The sequence below is a fragment of the Neophocaena asiaeorientalis genome, unplaced genomic scaffold, assembly GCF_003031525.2.
Source record: "Neophocaena asiaeorientalis asiaeorientalis breed wild unplaced genomic scaffold, Neophocaena_asiaeorientalis_V1.1 scaffold1675, whole genome shotgun sequence".
NCBI lineage: Eukaryota > Metazoa > Chordata > Mammalia > Artiodactyla > Phocoenidae > Neophocaena > Neophocaena asiaeorientalis.
In genome coordinates this window covers 7,772-19,780 of record NW_020173262.1, presented here as the reverse complement: position 1 = coordinate 19,780, position 12,009 = coordinate 7,772, and the positions used below count along the sequence as shown (strand labels likewise).

At 35.9% G+C, this 12,009-nt stretch overlaps 1 long non-coding RNA gene across 1 annotated transcript; it reads right to left on the bottom strand.

Annotated features, from left to right (window-relative positions):
• Positions 1-272: 272 nt before the first annotated feature.
• Positions 273-11,374, bottom strand: LOC112400102 (uncharacterized). The gene is made up of 3 exons (XR_003003370.1): positions 11,294-11,374; positions 7,047-7,280; positions 273-875 (listed from the first exon to the last, which is right to left on the bottom strand). It is a non-coding gene; the product is annotated as an uncharacterized LOC112400102 (long non-coding RNA).
• Between the last annotated feature and the right edge of the window lie 635 nt (positions 11,375-12,009).

The window sequence follows — 12,009 nt, the reverse complement described above, 5'->3', positions numbered from 1 at the left end:
TACTGGGAAAAATGCCCATCTCCGCTTTTACTCCGTCGCTAATCCTGCTCCTGTATTTCTCTGAATAAAGATTATTTTGACAGAATTTCAAAAGAGCCTTCAATAGACTAATCAGATTCTTCTGTTGATTTTATATTCTATTAGCTAAAATACCCTTGCTGATTTATTAAATTCTCCTACTGTTTAAAAACACAGTTCTTTTTCACTTAGTGGAAAGGAAACTACAAAGTCTTACTGTTCATCTGAGAAATAAACCTTGCATAGAAAATTTCTTTAATTCTGAAATTTTGTTTTATTAACAGAACTACCAGAATGTTATCTCACAACTAGTTGATATTATATGAAAGTTCACTATAAAGCAGTCACCACACATTTAGGATTTTTCTAAATATAAAACAAATGGGTTTATAAAAATGCTTACCAGACAAATAATTATTTCTTCATAACCTAGAAATAAGAATTATTTATGCGATAATTCGTAGCATTTTGGATGCCTTGATGTTACAAGTTTGTTGCAATATAAAAAGCAAAAGTTTACTTTTCAATGGACACAATCTGCACCTGACTGAAAGCATCATAACAGTGAGTTACGGCAATCAGTCATGCAAAGGCAAAGAAAATCTGCTTTTTAAACAACACAAGTTTTCCACCTTAGGACAATTTAAGCACTGGTTCCATCTTCTTCAATAACCCGATTCATGCTGGTGCCATGTGTGATGTGAGTCATAGGATTAGTACTGAGATCTCTGATGCTGCTATGTCGTGACTGTTCATTGAGCCGATGAGAACTACTGTGCCTGGAGTGATCCGTGAGTCGTGACATGCTGCCATGAGGTAGTCTCTCCTCCATTCCTCTGTAACTGCAGGGAGTGTACCTAATATAGGAGAGTTTGTTTTGAAGTAGGTAACAGAACACACTAGAAAATAACACTAAAAATTTTCATGAAAATACCTCATCAAGTGAAATAATTAGGAAACTAACAAGTGAAAAAGTAACAACCAACTTTTGATGATTTACACTCTTGAATTATTCAAGTGGCCAAACAGAAAGGAGAGAAAATCTACTGATTAGGCTCAGAATTAAGGTATGCTTTGCAAAAGGACAGAAGCTGAAGTTAAGAAGAGCTGACTGATCTGGAGCTATGCTAACTAAGTAAGGATACTTTTCTCATTCAAATAAGTTTTAGGTTATGAGGTGGGTTCCAGCAGAGGAAGAACAGCAACAGAAGCAATATGGCATTGTCCCAGGGAGTTTAGAAGAATGGTTATAATCAGTAGGACAGCAAACTCCAATTTTACGAAAAGAGTAGCATTGGAAAAGCGAGCAAATGAAATTAGAGGAGAAATTACCGTGACCTTAAAAAAAAAAAAAAAAAGTGAGGGAATTAGCAAGCAATGATGACGCTAGGTGCCGACAGCTTCTTTCCAGAGAGCCCAGTTAACAGCTGAATTAACTACCTGTAAATGGTCTTAATTACTTTTCATTAGGGCTTCAGGCTGTGAGGATGCTATTTTGTAAAAGCTACATCAACTTAAATACAGAAGTAGCAAACTCCTAAGGCTTTGTAACCCATATTCCTGAAAAAGCAAATTCTCTCCTTATCCCTAGCCAAGGCACAGCTTGAGTATGTCAACTGGGCTACTTGGCTTATTGCAGACTGTCTTCTCTGTCATTCTACTTACCTTGAAAGACACCAGTGGGAGCCGTTAAAATTTCTTTTGTTGCAATTCTGACTCACTGAGCCCCCATTAGAGGTAAGAAAACTCACACTCAAACATACTATACACTTTTTGTAAAAACAATATTTAATTTAGAATAACAAAGATCAAAGAAAACAACTGAAAATAATTTATAACTTTAATTAACACATTAAACTTTAAGTAGTATTTCTAAAAATAAAAAGGTAGCAGGCCATTCCTTTTTCAAATAGTCATCAAAACAACTACTCTGGGGCTTCCCTGGTGGCGCAGTAGTTGAGAGTGCCTGGCGATGCAGGGGACGCAGGTTCGTGCCCCGGTCTGGGAACATCCCACATGCCGCGGAGCAGCTGGGCCCGTGAGCCATGGCCGCTGAGCCTGCGCGTCCGGAGCCCGTGCTCCGCAACGAGAGAGGCCGCAACAGTGAGAGGCCCGCGTACCGCAAAAACAACAACAACAAAAACAAACAAACAAAAAAAAAAACAACTAATCACAAGCAGCTGAAGACCTACTGGCTGTCAAAAAGCATTTATCATTTCCCTCATTTGATGATTATAACAAATTTCATGACTCAATATGAATCATTTGTAAAATTTAAAGACTTTAAAGATTGATTCATATACCACTGAGCTGATCTAGTATTATAGCAGTGCTTGTCAGATAATGTTTTCATTAGATCACAGAGTTTAAAAATTAAGTCCTTTAAAATTATAAAAGAAAGCATGTCTTTTTTCCCATTTTGCATAAAGCAAAAAAGAACATTTAAGAATAAAAAGCTACATTTAAAATATTTTTTAAATTCCTCATGTTAACGGAATGGTTTATAAAAGAGCATTTAATTCTTTTTTTTTTTTTTTTCATTTAATTCTTATTTATTAAAAGAATTCACATTCAGAATACAAAGGTTTTAACTTTGGTTTGCAAGTTTTGGTAAAATAATTACAATGTTTGCAAATGAAAATATTTCATAATAAGCCTGTTATTCTAGTTAATAATTATTTTACATAATAATCATTGCCCTAAACTGAGTGAAAGATTTCTCTAAATATGATTTGCCAGCCAATATGGAGACCTTTCACCTCTCAATGACTTCATAAGTATCTATTTCAAACAAATATGGCAAATGAAAAAGAGCAAAATATGATGCAGTGTTCTAGGAATGATATCAAGGTAATTAAAAATATGAATTCAGTATTTTCTAAAATGAAATCTGTCTTTGAGTTTAATTAATGAATAAGACTAAAAGAATACCTTTTTTTATAGAAAAAATTGAGTTCTTATGTCTAATTCTTTAAGTGAAATATATGGCTATCCACAAAATTCTAGAATATGAACCACCTGCCCATGGATAATTAGGACTCAACTACATAGTAAAATGTCACCTATTTACCAAACTAGCCACTCTTTCTCAAACCTCCATCTACCTACTCTTCCGCGGCATGTGGGATCTTTCCAGACCGGGGCACGAACCCGTGTCCCCTGCATCGGCAGGCGGACTCTCAACCACTGCGCCACCAGGGACGCCCCCACTTCCTTTTTTACATCCTCTCATCTAACTACCGATTACTTATTCTTTGAAGTTGACATACATGTGAAGGTATATTTACCCAAGTCTTATTCTATTTTACGTAGCACTGAGATCAGTAATTATCCATCAAGGAGTCTGGACTAGAGTGAGTACTGAGAAGCAGGAATGTGTGTATACGTGTGATCTCACAGCCAAGATACCAGGAAATGATGAGAAAACCATGGCCAAATATAGTGTTCACGTGTAAACTTAAAAACTGATGCAGAAAGAAATCGCCATGAGATGGCATGCCCACATTATTTCTAAAGTTGTTTGATAGATTTATTTGTCTCCTAATATGCACTGGGCTAGATACTGTAGGGGAATATACAAATATCTGTCACCAAGTTCACATCCTCCAGAAACTGCAAACTTAGCCAAGGAAAAACAACTGTATTGAAAATAGGTCACACCACAAGAATGATTAAAAAGCAATTAATTAACTGCCATGGATATGGGAATCAAGCAGGCCTTAAAGGATGAGTATGATTTTAATTTATCAGAGATAAGAAAGGCCATTACAGGAGGTCATAGTATATCCCCTAGTTTCCATGACATTATACTTTCATAGATTCCTTCATATGTCTATAAGCACTTTCTCTGAATCACATGCTAGGCTATTCTTATTGTATTATTATTTCTTTTTTTTTAAAGGCACTTAATTTTTTTTTTAATTTTTAAAATTTTTGGCTGCGTTTGGTCTTCGTTGCTGCACGTGGGCTTTCTCTAGTTGTGGTGAGTGGGGGCTACTCTTCGTTGCGGTGCACGGGCTTCTCATTGCAGTGGCTTCTCTTGTTGCAGAGCACAGGCTCTAGGCGTGCAAGCTCAGTAGTTGTGGCTCGTGGTCTCTAGAGCACAGGCTCAGTATTTGTGGTGCGTGGGCTTAGCTGCTCTGCGGCATGTGGGATCTTCCAGGACCAGGGCTCGAACCCGTGTCCCCTGCATTGGCAGGCAGATTCTTAACCACTGTGCCACCAGGGAAGTCCCTCTTATTGTATTATTATCATTACTGTATTTACCAAGGTCTTGTTCTTGGTCTGTTGTTTTTTTTATTAAGATTCAAGGAATTCTATCTCACAATTTTAATTACCAACTACCTTATATTAAAGATTATAAACTTTCTTATCTAAACTCCCATTCCATTCAGATTACTGATGCTGAAATCCCCCTATATTTAATTGCCTTCAGAAATTCTCTACTCAATATGAACTTATCTTGTATTACCATTCACTCACCCTACTTATCTCCTCTGAGATATTTTCATGGGCCAATCTGATCTTCCCCTTTTCTGAAGTTCTATAACATTGATCATCTCTAATACTCACTGTTTTAATTATATGCTGGCTTGCACTATTTTTTAGTTGGTTCTTATGTATATGTCCTATCTTTCTCATAAGGTTATATTCTTCTAGAGTGCAGAAATTATACTTTAGCTTTCTTCTATATATCTCTTTATACACAGAATGCCACACGCATAAAAGCTGTATTCTAACTGTTCATTCCTTATTGAAAATAAGGCTAATAATGTCAGACATCAAATAATGCTGAGAGTCAGTTCATGGAGGGTGGTGTTGACAAAACGTACTCTGAAAGATTCTCTGATTTCCTCCCTCTTTATGAGTGTCTTAAGTTAAGACCTCTAAATTACTCTAGAAACTTCCCAACTGGGCTTACTTACAATCTCCTCTCCTATGCTGTTGTCCAAGTGATCTTCCTAAAATACAAATCTGATTTTATCACCCCAATGCTCAAAGTATTCTAATAGTTTCTCATTGCTGTAAGGGAAAAAACTCCAAACTTCCCAGCATGTTTCATCTCCTACAGTTGCCCTGGTACTTAACTGCCCGTTTGTCCTCCTTCCCTCCTCATATGCTGTTTCCTTGTCTGAAATTTCCAACTGCTTCCTCTGAATCCTATTCAAATTAAAGTGCTATCCTGTTTGTGAACAAGACTTTCCATGGCGACTTAAATGGTTTTCTTCTCTGGAATCCCAAAGCACTTTGTACATGATTTTATCATACCCATTAAAGTATATTACTACCAACTGTTTACTCTTCTGTCTTCCATCTCTGTGTCCCTAGCACTTAAAAGAATGCTTTTTATTTAGGAGTGCTGAATGGAAGGAAAAGGCAGGAAAGAGAAGATCTTTGAATGTGATTAAAAAACAGGGCATTGGTGATGTCAGAAGTGGGTAAGAAGGTGAAAAAGACTAGAAATACAAGGAATGAAGGATGCAATTGGTAGAACGGAAATATTCAAAATATTCATTTCAAAAATCTGGCAAGGAAAAGGAAAAGAAATGGATAAAAGATAGAAAATATATGATAGTCAAAGAAAGGCTGCTCCTTTTTAAAACATAGGGTAGCTGATGAAGTTAGAAGGCGAAAGAAAGCAAGTTGAGAGGACAAACCAGAAGGACTAAAAAGACAGTGAGTATAGGAATCATACCCTATACTGGGAGGACAGGGAACACTGAGAGAAAGGCTGGAATGAGACTGGAAGGATACAGGACAGCTGTAGAAACAGAGATGTTTCAAAGTGAACAAAGAATTTCAGGCATTATAATTTTCATTCTTTCAGTTTCCCAAACTAGAAATATTAAAAAAAAAATCTTTGGCACATTCCTTCTCTCCAATTGCTTTAATCCATCTCCAACTCCTATCACTTCATTTCTTCTTTTCAAATATCCTTCAGATCAGCTCTTCCTCTCTTGCCACTGCCACTGTTCTTCCATAAGCCTTCATCATCTCTCAGCTGAATTAATGCAAAGCTCCTAAGAAGTTTCTAATTCTAGTGTCTCCACCATCAAATTTAACAGGAAAGCACATCCAGCCCACTCTCAAACATTCTCTGTGAAGCTTTTTCCCATCCCCTTCCCCACCAGAATTAATCACCCCCTCGTCCAAGCTACTAAACAGGGGTTGGCCAACTATGGTCTGCCAGTCAAATGAGGCCCCTTGCTATTTTTGTAAATAGTTTTACTGGAACACAGCCATTCCCATTTTGACTACATATTGTCCATGGCTGCTTTCATGCTACAACAGCAGAAATGAATAGTTGCCAACAAAGACCATATGACCCACAAAGACTAAAGTTATTTATTATGTGGCTCTTTATAGAAAAAGTTTGCCAACCTCTGGACTATACCATTATATTTGCATTTTACTTTAATTATTAACTTATAATAATGATAATAAAAGTTGGTATCAGGCACTTACGGAGATGGGCACTGTTCCAAACAATTAGGTACATTATCTCATTTATTGTTTACAACATTGCTAAAGGGGCAAATATTATTACTATTTCCATTTTACAGATGAGGAAACTGAGGTTTATCATTCCAGACTCCATGCTTTTAACCACAACATGAATAATGACTACACTATCTTTCTTGAGCTTATTAAGAACAAAGATCATGCCTAAATCATCTTTGTATTCCCAGAGCCTAGCACAATGCCTGACATGGTAGGTATTCCATAACTGTTTGCCAAATTAATCTTACTAAAATAACCACTTTTACCCTGCCTTCTCCCTGATCAGTAATACCCGTCAATGACTCCATATTGCTTGCTGCATCGAGTCAAACTCTAAACTCCTCTGACTGGCATTAAGTCTGACCATCATCTGGGACAACTGTACCTAGGAAAGTTCAAAAACGTTAACAATGATCAACTTCTTTTTCAGAATTGGCTACTCTTCCAATAGTAGTAGTCACATTGGCTACTTGCCATGTGACTCAAATTCAGCACACGAAATAAACTAATCTACCAATAAAACTCACCTGCCATCACGGGATCTGTGGAGGCTGCCATGGTAGCTGCTCACTTTGCTGTGGACACTCCCTGCTTTGCTTCTCTGATCATCCACCATGGCCAGCTGAGTTGATGAAGCATGTGTGGATGTTCCTTGAGTGGAAGTTCCTCTTGATTTTCTTATAATAGGAGTATTTGGATCCCTCAGCAGGGACTGAGCGAAATCAGGTTCCTGGAGTACCTGTCGGCTCTCATTCACTATCCTAGACAACAAAATACTAAGTTTAAGATACAGACTAACATCTCTACTTTTTTGACAAACTGATGTTATTCTTGAAATTAATTCCTTCCCAAATAATGTCTTTAGGACAGATATAAGGTAACACTGTTGACCGAAGAGAGAATATAACAAAAATCTGTGTCAATCTGTTCCCAAAAGTGGTATGATAGAAAGAGGTTCGTATTAGAATAAGGAAATCAGGATTTTAGTTCCAACTCTGTCAATAAATATGTAATCTTAGGCAACTCACTATCCCCTTTTCTTAATTTTCCTCATCTATAAACTGAAGGTACACAATTTCATCATTTCTAAAAAGTCCCTTTCAGCTCAAGAAATTTATCATTCTCAAGGACACTGAAATATTACAAAGGTACTATTATAAAGTAGAAATACTATTTTCTTGCATGGTTTATGGAAGTAGTAGAGGCCTCATCATGGCATAGACACATTTTTTAATTTGTAAGAGCAGTTGTTTTAAGGTAACAAGTTGACTTTATGACAGAGCATTTGTCTAGTGCTGGAATAAACATGAATGATCATAACGAGAACAAAACATATGAAAAATTAATTTAAGCAAACATACAATTAAGTCCCAGACCCATTAAAGGCTTAGGAAAAAAGAATTAAGGGGATGAATTATGTCCAGAGCAAAAGTTGGGTTTTTTTTTTTGTGGTACGAGGGCCTCTCACTGTTGCGGCCTCTCCCCTTGCGGAGCACAGGCTCCGGACGCGCAGGCTCAGCGGCCATGGCTCACGGGCCCAGCCAATCCGCGGCATGTGGGATCTTCCCGGACCGGGGCACAAACCCGCGTCCCCTGCATTGGCAGGCAGACTCTCAACCACTGCGCCACCAGGGAAGCCCCAGAGCAAAAGTTTTTAACTGCTATGAAAGGGTTAAAAGCAGACAGATGTTCATGATGATGAACAAAGTGGTAATTAATAAAAGAGCCAATTAAATATTTGCAAAGGTCAGTGTATCAGTTTGTGTAAATAATGACTATGAGAATCATACATAAAGTTAAAATTAGACAATTTCATTAAAAAAAAACTCTCCAACATGTAAAGATTGGATCATAAATTGAGAAAGTGCATATATTCTAAGTTTTTGAACTAGAAAAAGATCATTGTTGTTATCCCGTTGTTGTTTTAGTGCTGGGGTAGAAGGGCTGAAAGAAGACTAATATTTGTTGAGTACCAGGTATTTTACATATACTCTCCTTTAATCTTTCTTAATAATGCCTTTATTATAGAGATTAAGTCCTAAAAAGATATTAGATGTCCATTAATAATAAATATTGTGATCCCCATTTTATAGATGAAGAAACTGAGGTTCTAAGGGATTAAAGGACTTTCCAAAAGTCATACAACAAAACAGCAGTTGGGGGTGTGAGGGAGGGAGATGCAAGAGGGAAGAGATACGGGGACATATGTATATGTATAACTGATTCACTTTGTTATAAAGCAGAAACTTTGACATACCACTGTAAAGCAATTATACTCTAATAAAGATGTTTAAAAAAACAGCAGTTGGGGATCAAACTTAAGTTTAAATGGCTTCAAAGACAATCATAAAGTAATGATAAAACATAATGTTTATGTATATGATAAAAACAAAATGTCAAAAACTAAGTAGAATAAAGAACAACTCAAAGATAGTTAAAACAACATTTGTTCTTGTGTTATCAATGGCCCTATTCATATATACATACATCCCAAGTCACTCTGGATTACTGAATTTGTTTTCTTAACTTATTTTTAAAAATTGGTTCAAACTGACTTCTGGTCATTCCAAAAATTTAACCCACCTTCAAATGGTGAAGGTCTGTCCCCTCATTTTACAAATAAGAAAACAGAGGTCCAGAGAAATTAAGTGCTGTGACCCAGATAATTCCAAAAGAAGATTTCTAAAAATATTTCAATCAGTGTCAGAAATATTAGCATAAGCACAGTCTTAAATGTGGCTTCACTCAGAGGAAGAACACTAATTTGATTTGCATAATTTTAGAAGCCAGTCTTTTGACACACAGTATAACAGAGGGGTTAAGAGCAGGCTAGAGTCAGACTGCTTGGGTGTGAATCTCAATTCTACCATTCACTAGCTATTAAACCTTGGTTCTATGCCTCAGTTTCTTATCTGTAAAATGATGATCTCCCTCACAAGGTTGTTTAGAGGATTAAATGATTTACTAATATGTAAAATGCTTAGGACAGTGCTTGGAGTATTAAGTGTGCTCAATTAATTGGTAACCATTATTATGATTACTCCATAGTCATTTCTCAAAGGCTCAACCAGACAAATGCTAGAAATGGCTGTAGGGTGCTCACACTCTTGAGGAGTGGTACTCTAGCCCAGAGCACTGGAGGGTCACAATGACTTTGTTGGGTTGCGGGGGTGGTCCATGGTTCCAGAAAACCAAATAGAAGGGTTCTTGGGAGTTCTAACCAGTTTCAAAAGGATTCTGACCCAACTAGGATCCCCCAAATAACTGGAAAGATTCCCCAAAAGGGTAGCTTGGGCTTAGCTCCATCTGGAGTTTCTAGTACAACAGAATTGTTGTATTACAGAATTGTTTGTGTATGGTCCAGAGATGACCAGGAATGTTTAATTCAAACCCTCAGAATTATGTTTTACTGTGATTAAAACATATTTAAAAATTTCAAAAAATATACAGATAAATCCCCCAAGGAAGGATGTTCCACAAAAAGCAAGGACTTGGCCTGTTTTGTATGCTACTGAATCCTTGGCATCCCAATATAGTTCAAAGCACACAGTAAACATTCATTAAAGACTTTCTCAAAGGATGAATTCTTAGGAAATACATTTTTGTTGTTGAATTCTTCTTTCCTTCTCTGCCCTATGAAACTGTATTTAAAGGGGAAATGCATTATCTGATATTACTAGCAGTAGTCTCAGATATGGTAATAAGAAATGTACACTTTAAAACTGTGATTTTAAAAAATCTCAATCTAATCGATGTAACAGAAGCTGCTAATTACTGGTATTTTAGAAAATACAGATCCTGCTAATGCAGTACTTTAAGTTGTATTTAAAAAGTACATTAACCCATACAAGACACAATAACATTTTAAATATCTTAAGCGTTTTATAGACTATCCCACCAAATCCATTTTCCATGGAACTTAGGTTAAGTAAAATCATAAGAATATAGACTCCACTAACATAGAATATGCGATAATTCAAATACAGTATACATATAAGACTTATCCTTAGTAAACACTTTGAAGTCATTTGTTCCTTTGTGAATACTGCAGGGTCTTATTTTGTTTTGTTTTGTTTCATTAATTATGGGGTCAAAAAATTCAAGATTCCTCAAATATGCCCTAGGAAGACTGCTTTGGCAAATCTTATATTTTACCATGACAGTCTAATATGCAATGTGGCCAACTATGAATTAAAATAATTTCTTTAACATATTCCATTTTATCATTTTGCTATTTTGGCTTTAACATGTACCTCATGAGAATGGAATAACATGCTATCTCTTTAAATAATTTATGGTACAACCTGGAAGAATGATGGACAGTTGGAAATGGAAGTCTAATCGAATACCTATGTGACTTCAGCCAAGGCACTTAACCTCTCTGTGCCTCAGTTTTCTCATCTGTAACACTGAGATGATAATACACACCAGTCCTCAGAGAAGTGTCAAGAAGATCAAATAAGAATATATATAAAATCATTAATTTGTTTTTAATGTTAAGAAGATTATAATTTGGATTTTTTTAAATAAAGACTGGTCTTCCCTCAAATATTCTGAATTAGTAAGGAATAGGCCTTAAGCCTGGTTCTACTTGGCTATCTTTTCTGAATAAGTTTTTAACTGCGATTTAAGGTTTAATCATAACTGGTGGAAGCTGAGGTTACAATCTTTTTGGAATACTTCCTCCAAATCCGAATTATTTTAACACAGGAAACACAAAGATGTTACGTAAATGTGAAGTTTGTGAACACCATGATAATTTACTTCAACTTACTCTTTTTTCCTACGACCATGAAAAAAACTGGCCCATTCAAAACATGTCTTTTTGCTTCCAACCCAAAAAATGGAAGGAATACCAACTATGAGAGCCATCAGGTATTTCATCAGAAAGACAATCAGGTCTGGACGACTCATTTGAGTAACCTACAAGAAGGGAAAGAAAAATATCTTACACATATAAATAGAATTTTCTATTAAAGGCCATTATAAAATCTTTTAAATAAAATAAATAGTAAATAATTCTATAAGTCTGATATTTTCACTTACACAGTTCTATAGTTAATTTTCTTATTATATGGAAAAGACACACTACTGAAAATTTGACAACAAATTTACGTTCTATATTTTGAGTTCTATAGTCTTCTTATTAGCTCATATTGGATACCTTCTAAAGAAAAAGATTACTAATATAGAAAATATACCATGAATAGGAATAGAGGCTCAAATAATACCTATATTCTTCTTGGCCAATTTCACTCATCTTATCATTGGTCATCACAATATACAATTAGGAAAGTGTTAATCTTCCCCCCCATTTTATTAATTTCTGTTTTTATATTTAATATGCTCTTCCTCCTACCTACTTTCATGTTTACTTTGCTGGCTGTTTTCAAGCTTCCTCTTTAACCTATGAGTGAGTTTTTTAGTTTCTATTCAGATGAGTATTTTTTTTTTTTTTTTTTTTTTTTGGGTCCCGGGCCCCTCCCTTTT